This window comes from Hemicordylus capensis, chromosome 5 (genome assembly GCF_027244095.1).
Source record: "Hemicordylus capensis ecotype Gifberg chromosome 5, rHemCap1.1.pri, whole genome shotgun sequence".
NCBI lineage: Eukaryota > Metazoa > Chordata > Lepidosauria > Squamata > Cordylidae > Hemicordylus > Hemicordylus capensis.
Window position 1 is genome coordinate 168,583,919 of NC_069661.1, and position 12,147 is coordinate 168,596,065.

The window sequence follows — 12,147 nt, forward strand, 5'->3', positions numbered from 1 at the left end:
GGGTAAAGGCAGGGCGGAGGAGATCACGCAGGAACTACATCTCCCGCAAAGCAGCGGGTTTGAAGTTGTAGCGGGGGTGGCTATAGACAAGAACTGTCCCGCGAGGGCTCGTAATATCGTGTTGTCGGGCGGCAGGGGCTGTTACAGTCTAATGAGTATTAATTAGACACTGCCCGATGAACTGGACAGGCCTGAGATGTATTAAAAACTTAACACGGGAGCACTGAAAGGGAGGAACTGAAGTTGGCGCTTCATTCCGTTGAAGGCTAATGAAACCGTATTTGGACCAATGAAACGCCTGCAAAACCATCCCCTACACTTCTTTCCCATAATAGTTCTCTCTGTGTGGTGTGCAGTGTTTAGTTACAACAAGCATGCAATCCTAAATTAAAACACACACACACACACACACAAGCAAAGCTTACTTATTATATAGGCTTACTTGGGGATAAACTTCGCCGAATTCATAGGCACTTCTGAGTTGACGTATTTAGGATCTGACTGAATACTTTTAAATGAGTTACTTAGTTTTGATTGCCAGTGCTAATGAACATTCAAAGTACTTTTGTTAATTACTTAGAGCATGTATACACTGCTTGCCAAGAAAAAACGCTCAAAGTAATGTATATAGTAAAATTGGGCAACAGATTAAAGCATCTTCTCAAGTTTTTGCTGGAGTTTCTTTCATATGTGCTGCTTGAGTCTTATAGGCCACATTGGGCAGATGGTATCCCCAATTTTCAGAACTCTCACTGGAAGAAAGAATGATGTAAAATGCCCTCTCCCCAGCTCTCTTGTTGGTTTTATTGCCTCATTGGATCTGCAGTGGCCACAGAATAGCTCTCTGCACCCTCGAAGTGTGTTACTGATCATTAGGCCCCCAGTTTATCTATCTATCTATCTATCTATCTATCTATCTATCTATCATATTTTTACACCACCCAAAACTTACGTCTCTGGGCGGTTTACAACAAGATTAAAAGTAAAACATATGTGACCCCATCCAGAACAAGCAGATCAAAATTGTCTCTCGAGTTCCGACCCCGCACAATGAGTACCTACGTCTTATCTGGATTCAGTCTCAGTTTGTTATCCCTCATCCAGCCCATTACCGACTCCAGGCAGGCATTGAGGGAGGTTATGCCCTCTCCTGATGATGCTGACATGGAGAAATAGATTTGGGTGTCATCAGCATACTGATAGCACCCTGCACCAAATCTCCTGATGATCTCTCCCAGCGGTTTCATGTAGATGTTAAACAACATTGGAAGACAATACGGAGCCCTGAGGGACACCATACAAAAGTTCAGATTTTGAAGAACAGCAGTCTCCAAGGGACACCATCTGGAACCTGCCTGAGAGGTAGGAGCGGAACCACTGCAAAGCAGTGGGACACAAAAGTTCAGATTTTGAAGAACAATAGTCTCCAAGGGACACCATCTGGAACCTGTCTGAGAGGTAGGAGCGGAACCACTGCAAAGCAGTGCCTCCCACCCCCCACCCCTTCAGACGCTCCAAATAGTATCAAAAGCCGCCGAGAGGTCCAAAAGGACCAATAGAGTCACACTTCCTCTGTTCATTCCCAGTTGGAGATCATCCATCAGGCCAACCAAGGTAGTCTTCACCCCATAGCCAGCCCGGAGCCAGAAGCCAGTTTGAAATGGGTCTAGATAATCTGTTTCATCCAAGACTGTCTGGAGCTGGGAGGCCACCACCCTCTCAATTACCTTGCCCAGCCACGGAAGGTTGGAGACAGGCCTGTAGTTACTCAGCTCTGAGGGATCCAAGGTAGGCTTCTTTAGAAGTGGTCTAATAATTGCCTCCTTAAGACTAGGAGGCATCCAACCTTCCCTCAGCGATGCATTTACGATCTCTACCAGGCCTTCTACAACAACCTCCCTGCTAGATTGAACAAGCCATGTCGGGCAAGGGTCAAGATAACAGGTGGTAGGCCGCACCATTCCAATCAGCTTGTCCACATCCTCAGGAGTCACAAACTGGAACTGATCCAACCTAACCACATAAGAGGAGTCACTGGATACCTCCGCATCAGATACTGAAGTAAGTGCGGAGACGAAATCCAAGTCGGCCCGAATTTGAGCTATTTTTTCCACAAAGAATTCATTAAACACATCATAGCGAGTAACAGATGGTTCCAAATTCTGATTCAAGGGAGGAGGGGCACATACTAGCCCTCTCACAACCCTGGACAACTCAGCCGGATGTGAACTTGCGGATGCAATACGGGCAGAAAAGAATCGCTTTTTTGCTGCATATATCGCCTGAGCATCGGTCTTCAAATGGCTCTATGTTGTTCAGTTGTTCAAAAAGAGCATGGCTTCTCACCTGGCTATACAGCCACACACTCTGCTTTACTAGTCTGGAAACACAGAGATCATTGGTTAAAGAAAGGGCTATACTGATGATATGGCTGGTGGTGAAAATGGACTGATTACAGGGGATGGGAAAAGCACAACATCAAACTGAGTGAATAAAACATTGGTCTGGGATAAAATTATTTCTGAGCAGACAGTTTAGAGACAATGCTTCACCATTCTTCGAGGAAGGATTGTATTTAAGAAATAAAATTATTTGGCTGTGGCTTCCTTCCATTCTCTGTCATCAGTTTGCTCATTAATACAACTGTGACATTATATGTTGTACCTTCCTCACAGGGATGGAGCTGAGGCTGTCAGCTGACTGCTTGTGGGCCAACAGATGTTTGCTGAGCAGTTGGATTCTTAATGCCCAGATCATGAAACTGAGCCAATCCGAAAGCTGCTGTTTTGATATATTTATGATATATTTACCTGTAGAGATACTTTTGGAAGAAACATACCCACTCTTCTCTTGTTGGGAAAGGGGTAGATGGGGCAGTTTATATGTGTGTGATATGTTGCCTTCCCTGCTTTCTCATTCCCCAGTTGTCAATCTATTTTATTATTTCTTCATTTAAGCCAAGTCACTTTATACACTCTTGGCTCCTACTATATTTCCTCTTTTTCAAGAGTCAGCCCAGAATTAGGAGCTGGCCATCAGACACTGGCCTGGAGCCCAGGGCCATCAGAAGGCCCACAGCTGAGCCCTGAGGTGCTACCTAGTGCCCATCTTTGAGGGGCAACAGCGGTACAATTCTCTTAGCTGAGAGAGTTGCTCATTGCTGCCCTCTCTATTGATGAATGGTAACTTGTGGGCTCTGAAATGACTCATGCATCTGAAGGAAAGCTCCCATTCACAAATGGGAAAATGGGAAGAAACAACCAGGGTACGTCACTCAGCCAAGTAAGTTGCTCTAAGAGTGTCTTCCAGGAGCCCTCCCTGGAAAGCACCTTCCTTAAAAGGAAGTCCCTTCATGGCTGAAAAGGGTGCCTGGAAGCCTGTCCCCCAAATTAGAGCCCTATGTGGAAAGGGAAATGCTGGATGCTCAAACTGGTTTCAGAAAAGGCTGAGGAACAAGAGACATCATTGCCGATGCACTCTGGATAATTGAGAAAGTCAAAGAATACCAAAAAGAAGTCAGTATGTGCTTTAGTGGCTACAGAAAAGCCTTTGATTGTGTCAACCATATCAAGTTGTGAAATATCCTTAGGAAAATGGGCGTCCCAGAACATCTCATTATTCTCATGAAATACCTACCTTAGCGGTACATCAGAAATTACTGCTAGGTCTTACTTTTGGGGTAGGTCTTACTTTCGGGGAAATGGTATACACAGGACAGGAAGCCACAGTCCAGTCGGAACATGGTGAAACAGACTGGTTCCAGAATGGCAAAGGAGTAAAATAAGGCTGTATACTTTCTCCTTATTTATTCAACTTATATGCTGAACATATACTGAGAGAAGCTGGATTGGAAGAAGATGAGAGTGGTTTTAAAGTTGGAGGAAGAAACAGCAATAACCTGCGCTACGCTGATGACCCCACTCTAATAGCTGAGAATGCGAATAATCTGCAAGCTCTAGTAATGAAAGTCAAGGAGCACAGTGAGAGAATGGGACTATGACTAAATGTAAAGAAGACTAATCACAACGGGCACAGCAACCAGCCTCAGAATTGATAATGAAGACACTGAAGTGGTGGACAGCTTCTGCCTTTTAGGATCGATTGTCAACAGTAAAGGATCCAGCAGTCAAGAAATGCACAGCAGACTAGCACTTGGTAGAGTTGCAATGAATGTCTTGGAAAGGATATTTAGATGCTCTGACGTGTCTATACCTACAAAGATTAGAATAGTTTGGACAATGGTTTTCCCCATGGGTGCAAAAGCTAGAATTTGAAGAAGGAAGATTAAAAAGTACTGATGCTTTTCAACTTTGGTGCTGGAGAAGACTTTTGAGGAGACCATAGACAGCCAGGAAAACATACAAATGGATCCTAGAACACATCAATCCAGAATTTTTGCTCGAAGCACAAATGACCAGGCTCAAACTATAATACTTCAGACACATTATGCAAAACCCCAGCTCCTTTGAGAAGTTCATAATGCTGGGAAAAGTTGAAGGCAAGAGAAGAAGAGGACGACCAGCAGCAAGGTGGATGGACTCAATTACGAGAACAATGAATGCACCACTGCGAGACCTTTAAGGCTAAGTTGAAGACAGATCATCCTGGAGAGAATCTATCTATGTGGTTGCTAAGAGTCAACACCAACTTGACAGCACTTAATCAACCAATCAATCAGGGTGGTGGGGACAGTGGCCCAGAGAACATTGTGGTGGCCACTGGCCGGTGGCGCTCTTACACCTGGACTTCGGGGTCAAAGTCCAGAGCCTCCCTAACTCTGGGGGTCCCCAAATCCTCTTCATACTGTCCAGTGGTATGTGGTCGCTGCTGGCCTGCACTGCACCGAGTGGCCAAGTTTATTATGACCTGTGCCGGGCAGAGGCATATCTAGGGAAAATAGCACCTAGGGCAAGCACTGAAATTGCGCCCCCTGTCCAAACATCTGACACCCATCTTTCAGATAACTTTACTATAATATCAGCTCCAAAATACAAGTCAAGTTAATCTTTTAATATTTCAATAACTTTATAGCAGTGGATGTAGCCAGACCAAAAAATGCTCGAAAACTACAAATTTCAGTATGCTGGGGCTCACGAAATATCCAAATACTATGTGGAGGTGTACTTAGAAAACTAAACAGAAGTGCCTGTCTAATTCTCTACTATGCATTGTGGCATCACTATTACATAAGTTTTAAAAATAAATGGAGAATTTGACTTTTCCCAGATATTCTGAAAATAATTAAAGGACATACAGAGTAAACTGTGTCACTGCTTGGAATATATTCTAGTATTTCAGAAAGACAGTAAAAATGAGAGAAAGAGAGCAAGAAACTCCCAGTGGTCCTTAATACTAAGGATTTCACACTGATTCAAAGACAAACTAACCATTACTAGCCATATTATTAAGACATAACATTTAACTCACTTATCACAAGAAGCAAAGTAAGAGCAAATGAATACAATTCTAGCTCATAAGCTTCAGCTCAGTATTCACTAGCCCTGATTCTCTGTACATAGTGCCAAACTGAATATGTGTACAGTGACTTATATTAATTTTTTTTTACCTGTAGCCCCTTTGGGGAGCTTCCTAAAGGCCGGAGGGGGGTCTGCAAAGGTTCCTCCCCCCCCACCGGCCTCTTAATTCACCGCCACAGCCGGCCCCAGGCTGATGTTCAAGCCTGTTTGGGCCTGCAAAGATCGATGTGGTTGCCATTTTGGAAGCTGCCACACATGCTCAAATGGCCTCTGCGAGGCCTGGCAAGGCCTAGGGCCTCACAGGGAGCATTTGAGCATGTGCAGTGACCATTTTTAAAAAATAAATGGTTTTTTAAAAGATGGCCACCAAAAAAAAAAGTGGCTGCTGTGCATGCTCAAATGGCCTCTGTGAGGCCTGGCATGACTTAGGGCCTTGCAGAGGCCATTTGAGCATGTGTGGCAGCCATTTTGTTTTTGGCAGCCATTTTTAAAAAAAATTCATTTTTAAAAAAATGGCGACCCCCCCTTCAAGTGGTGCCCAGGGCAAATGTCCTACCTGCCCTACCCTAGTTACTCCCCTGGTGCCGGGTACTTTAAAGACAGACGGAGGAGTGGGGAAAGAAAAAAGTTGGCCTGGGAATATGTTAAGTTGTATGTTGAAATGTTTCTGGTACTGCATATTTGCATTAATATACCCCACGTGTTAACAATATTGTGTTTGTCACTCTATGTGTGTGTGTAGGGGGCAGGTCTCCAGCAGGTGGGGGGCTCCAAAGGCCTTTAGTTCCAGGATCCAAAATTACCTAAGTGCACCTCTGCCACGACCTTTTTTAGTCTTCTTTCCTTAAGGAAAGTAAGCTTATGAGATCACACAGCATTGTGTGTGTGTGTGTGTGTGTGTGTGCGCGCGCGCCCCACTCCCGCGTCAACTTAGCAATTCCTGGACCAATTTGAACCAAATTTGCTACAGCTGTAGGGACACATTACCATCCTCACAAGTTTACCATCCTCACGTTAGATGGGATGCTTCAGTGGCATAGTTTGTAATGATCTCACCCTCCCAGATTCAAGATGGATAACGCATAAAATTTTTGAGGCACAAGTAGGCTAACTTGTGGACCATCTAACCAATTTGAACTGAATTTGGTACAGTTGCAGTGAGTGACATATAGGGGCACCTCAATGGCATTGTTTGTGATGATGTCATCCACCCCGATTCAAGATGGAGGGCTAACTTGTGAGGCTGGTAATTATGAATTAAGATTATAGTGAAAGGAAAGTAAGCAGATTAGTTCTTACCAGAACAACTTTTTAAAATAATGCATTGCACCTGGCCTGTCACTGATGCAGCAAATAAATGGGAATTGCATTGTTATTAATAATGATGGTGGCTATCAGTGGGAAGTGCCTGAAGCACTCTGGGCTACCACTGGCCAGGTAAGCCCCTACTCTTGAGGGGCTCACCCAGATGGCGGGGTGGCAGCAGTGACCACACTGCAATGGAATGGGTACATTGCATTACGAAAAGATAGTAGGGGTGTGTCCGAACCGGTCTGGAGGCCATTCTAAAGGCCTCTGGACTGCTGGACCGGTTTGGACAGGGCTGGTTCGGGTCCGGGTGGGGGGTATTTCTTTAAGGGCGGGAGGGCTTGCTTACCCCTCCCGCCTCTTTGCCCCCGCCAGAGGCCGTATTTAACAGAGTAACGGGGGCGCTGGAAACCAGCCGCCCCCGCCCCCGCCCCCGCCCCGCAGCGAGCAGATTAAGGGAACTACCACTGCCGCCGCTGTCGCCCGCCCGCCAGCCCTCTCTCCCAGCCGCCCGCCCGAGTCCTCACCCGATGGTCTACCCGCCGGGAAAAGGCCGGGTAGACCGGGCCTCCGATCGTCGAAGGCCTGGTCTACCCGGCCTTTTCCTGGCGGGTAGACCGGGCCTCCGGCGATCGGCGTGCTTTGTGGTGCGCGCATGTGCGCGCGCGCAAAGACTGCCTCCTTCAGTCGCCTGCAGGACTTCAAAGCGAGAGGAGCTCTGTTCGCAAGCTCCTCTCTTTGGTTAAAGCAGCCATCGGGTGAGGACTCGGGCGGGCGGGCGGGCGGCTGGGAGGGAGGGCTGGCAGGCGGGCGACAGCGGCGGCAGTGGTAGTTCCCTTAATCTGCTCGCGGCGGGGCGGGGGGGCGGTGGGGGCGGCTGGTTTCCAGCGCCCCCGTTACTCTGTTAAATACGGCCTCTGGTGGGGGCAAAGAGGCGGGAGGGGTAAGCAAGCCCTCCCTGCCCTAAAAGGAAGGCCCCCCTTCGGTGCCGGTCCAGACTGCTCCGGACCGTGCACATCCCTAAAAGATAGTTTTCACCACAGACACAGCAAAGCACTTTGGGCCACAGCCACCACTGTCAGTCCCCATTAAAGCCGTTAAAGTCCCCGTTAAAGGTGGGGGGCACCAAGACACTTAGCTAAGGACCCCCTAGAACCAGCCCCATCAAGGATAAAAACAAACTGGAATGCCACTGATAGCTGATAATAGATCATTCCAGATTTTGTTCTTTTTAGCACCAGCTATTTTGAGTTATTCATTGTCATACTTAGCAGAGTTTTGGCTTGCTACCCGATTAGCAAGCCAGAGGTGGCCAGTTCGAATCCTCTCTGGTATGTTTCCCAGACTATAGGAAATACCTATATCGAGCAGCAGCGATATAGGAAGATGCTGAAAGGCATCATCTCATACTGCGTGAGAGATGGCAATGGTAAACCCCTTCTGTATTCTACCAAAGACAACCACAGGGCTCTGTGGTCACCAGGAGTCGACACCGACTAGATGATGGCACACTTTACCTTTACCTATGACTCTACAGCTCTTTTATTGGATTTTAATGGCTCCCATAAACTCAATACAAGACTCAGATACATATACATGATATATTCTACATGGAGTAATAATAAAGAGAGCCTGTATTAACAGAGCCTCTGAACATGTGCTGAGTACATTCTCTGACCCCTGATTTAACTCCACACATCTGGAATTAAAGGACAGGGCTTCCGTATCAGAAAAAGGAGGTCTGTGTCCTGGCAGTTCTCTTTTTAGAAAGAGATATTTACTGAGCAGTTACAACTGCAGTGAGCTACAAACTGGAGCCAAATGTCAAACCCTGGAAATAATGTCTTGGATTTATCTGGGAATATTATTACTATTATTAAGAGTATTTATACATTATTGCTTTTCAACAATAATGCACTACTCAAAATGATTTACATAGAAAAAAGAATATGACATTTCCCTGTCCCACATAATCTAAAAAGAAACACAAATAATATCTCAGGAACAGCCACAAGAAAATACTGTGCTAGAATTGGATAGAGACAGTTGCCCACCCCATGCTAAATATAAGAGAGTCATCATTTTAGACAGGCATCTACTTATCTCAGTCAGTCAGTCAGTTTTTATTACAGCCATTGGCCAGACAAAAGATGAAAAACCAGAATAACAAATATAATTAATATACACAAATAGTGCATCTACTTATCTTGCAGCCCAAGTCTAAGCATTTTTACTCAGAAGTAAGTTCCACAGAGATAAATGGGAATTACCCCCAAGCAACGTATATATAAGATTGCAACCTTAAAATTCTAGCATGAGCTGCAGCATACTGTAATTGGAAAACAACCTGTAACAACCCTGTTCCAAAGCTGTTGCTACATTTCTGCTAGCATTACAGTATTTGCCTTTTACTACCACTAGTGCCTGTAGAGTTCTCTGCTCTCGAGTCATTGTGCAGCTCCTTTCCTCATTGGATATTATGTATGGCATTCTCTTTTTAAACATATATTTTCCACCACCTATTTTTAAATTGCTCTTCAAAGCTCGGTTCTCCTGCATAGCTCTTTGTTAACTTTGGTTAAAGAATTCTTTAGTTAAGAAAGAACATTATATATTTTTAATGTTGAACTGTTTCCTGCTGTGCATTAATGCACTGAATGAACCCTGTTTATGAATGTGAGTAATAGCTTCCAATCAGGAGGTTTTAATTAACAGCAGAATACTAAGATGCAAATAAAGTTTAACAACAGCTAGACTCCAGCATGATGATATATTCAGGAACCCAAATGGGACATTTCATTCTCTAGTTCTCTTGGATATTGTTAGCAACTGTATCAACTTGCAACTGTAGCAAGTGATCAAACTGTATAGTTTATACTTACACTGAAGGAGATAGCATCTCCAAGCTACGATTTAACATGTCAAAATTAGTGGCATCCATGTCACTTGTCATGCAAACATTCTCTATAAATCATATATTTATAAATCACAAACATTCTCTATAAATCACCTGACAGCAATCACATACCTTAAAAGGATCTTTTGCTCATTATTATGACACACCTATCAAAGCAAAGCAAATCATAGGAGGGAAGTGTTACGTGTCACAGTTGCAGAAAACACTGGTTCGCATTCTGCGCAGTGTGAACGCGGACAGTTCAGCATCACCTGTGCTGTTGTGAGTGTTTGAATCGCTGCTGGTGGTGTTGCAGAACAACCTTGTACTGCTGCAATGTAAAATTGTGCAATTGCAGTTGTGCAATGTGACGTCCCTCAGAAATGAGTGTTGCATTGTGTGACTGTAATTGCATAAGTTGTGTCTCAGCAGGACAGCCCTTGTTTTGCAACAGCTCTTGAGAAGAAAGCAGCTCTTGAAGCAGTTCTTAAGAAGACAAGGCTCAAACCAGGGAGGCAGCAAACGTTTGTTTTCTTCCCTAAAGATGCAAGCACAATCCAGCCCTGCAAGGGTGGTGGACCTATTAGGATGGTCTGCCCAAGAAGGCTTCTGGATCCAGCAGGATTCCAAAAAGTCTTGGAGGGTTTTAATGTTGGTGGTTGGTGCTGCAAGTGAGTCTGTCGATGCCCTGGTGGGAACATGGAATAGGGAACTCATCGGAGCAGTAGACACGATCACTCCTAAGCGTCCCTTCCATCTTTGGTATCCAGAGTATGGCTTTGGTATACAGAGGAGTTGCAGGGGCTGAAGCAGCAAGGTAGGCGACTGGAACACAAGTGGAGAAGAACTCAGCTCAAATTTGGCAGGACACAGCCTAGAGCCTATTTGAAGGTGTGTGCAGTGGCGGTGCGTGCAGCAAAAAACCAATTCTGGTCTGCACGCATTGTATCTGCAGGTTCACATTCAGCAGAGATATTCCAGGTCGTGAGGAGTTCCTTCTGTTCAAGCTCCTTCTGTTTCGAAGCAGTCCCCGGAGATTGTGTTCTGATGTAATGCTTTTAATGTGTTCTTTGCAGATAAAAGACTTGGACTCCACTATTTCTGCAGAGTCCATTAAGGGGGTGCCCAGCAATCCCTCTTGCAGAATTAGATTGGATGAGTTTCAATCTGTGACGCCTGAGGACATGGACAAGCAACTTGGCCTACCACTTGTTCTCTGGATCCTTGCCTAACTTGGCTGCTTCTGTCTAGCAGGAAAATTGTTATTATATATCATTAATATCATTAATATCATTAACACATCACTGAGGGAGAGTAGAGTGCCTCCCACTCTCAGAGCAACAATGTCCCTGCGGCTCCAGGCAGATGGAATCAGCTGAGCATGTCCTACTTCACTGTTTGTATTACAAAGAAATTTGCTCTTCCTTTATCCACCCATTGCTATGCAAGTCCTCAGGATGTTCGACCCATATCTATATGCTGCTTTCTGACTCTAAGTCTGCTATTGCATACAGTGTTGCCAGGTTCTGTGCGGCAGCGTCCAAAATCAGTCAGACACTGGTAAGCATTGGGTCCACACAGCTCTAGTCTCACCTCCTGCTGGCTCCTGCATGCTACAATGCATTCATCAACACAGCTGGCTCTTTATGTCTTCCTGGCCTTGCTCACCACCCAATGAGAGACATGCAAACACACAACTTGCTCCACCTGCAACATGCTGTACTTCAGCCACATAACTGCATCTGAAAGACTTATGCTCCTCCCAGTTCTTTGCACTATAGCTCTGCGCTTTTTATATATAGTTATATATTCTTACTGTATTTCTCACTTAGGCCTTTTTGTGCCTTTTATCCCTTTTTATCCTTTTAATGCCTTTTATACCTTTATGTCTTGTATGCCTTTTTATGTTATTTTATGCCCTTTTTTGTATTTAAATGCTTTTTAATGTTTCCTTAGGCATTTTAACATATCATTATACATTATATTTTGCACTGTATAATCGCCCCCTGTATTTTATGCTGGTCTATGACCGTAATAGAGATGATTGATTGAATTGGTTTTAAACGGTTTAAAACTGTTTAAAAATTGGTTTTTATATTGTTTTACACTAATTGTTTTAAATATTTGTTTGTTTTTGTTTTTTGTAGTTGTACACCACCCAGAGCTTTTGGAAGGGCAGTACAGAAATTTAATAAATAAAGAAGAAAGCAAGGGGGATAGGATAAGGAAAATTTTGTAGGGCTAATCTTTCCTAGGGTTTGATTTCTGGCTGGCTAGGGGCTTGTTTTTGACAGGGCAGTTTCAGTTGTGCCTTGAAAGACAGTGGGTGGGGTTTAGCTGCAGGTGAATCACACAGCCTGCCTAAACCACCCTCTCCTTAAATGAGGTTAACAGAGGTTTACTTCATTTTGTTGCTCGTGTGTTGCCGTGGCGCACAGCGACGATGAGTAGACCCCTGTCTGGGAG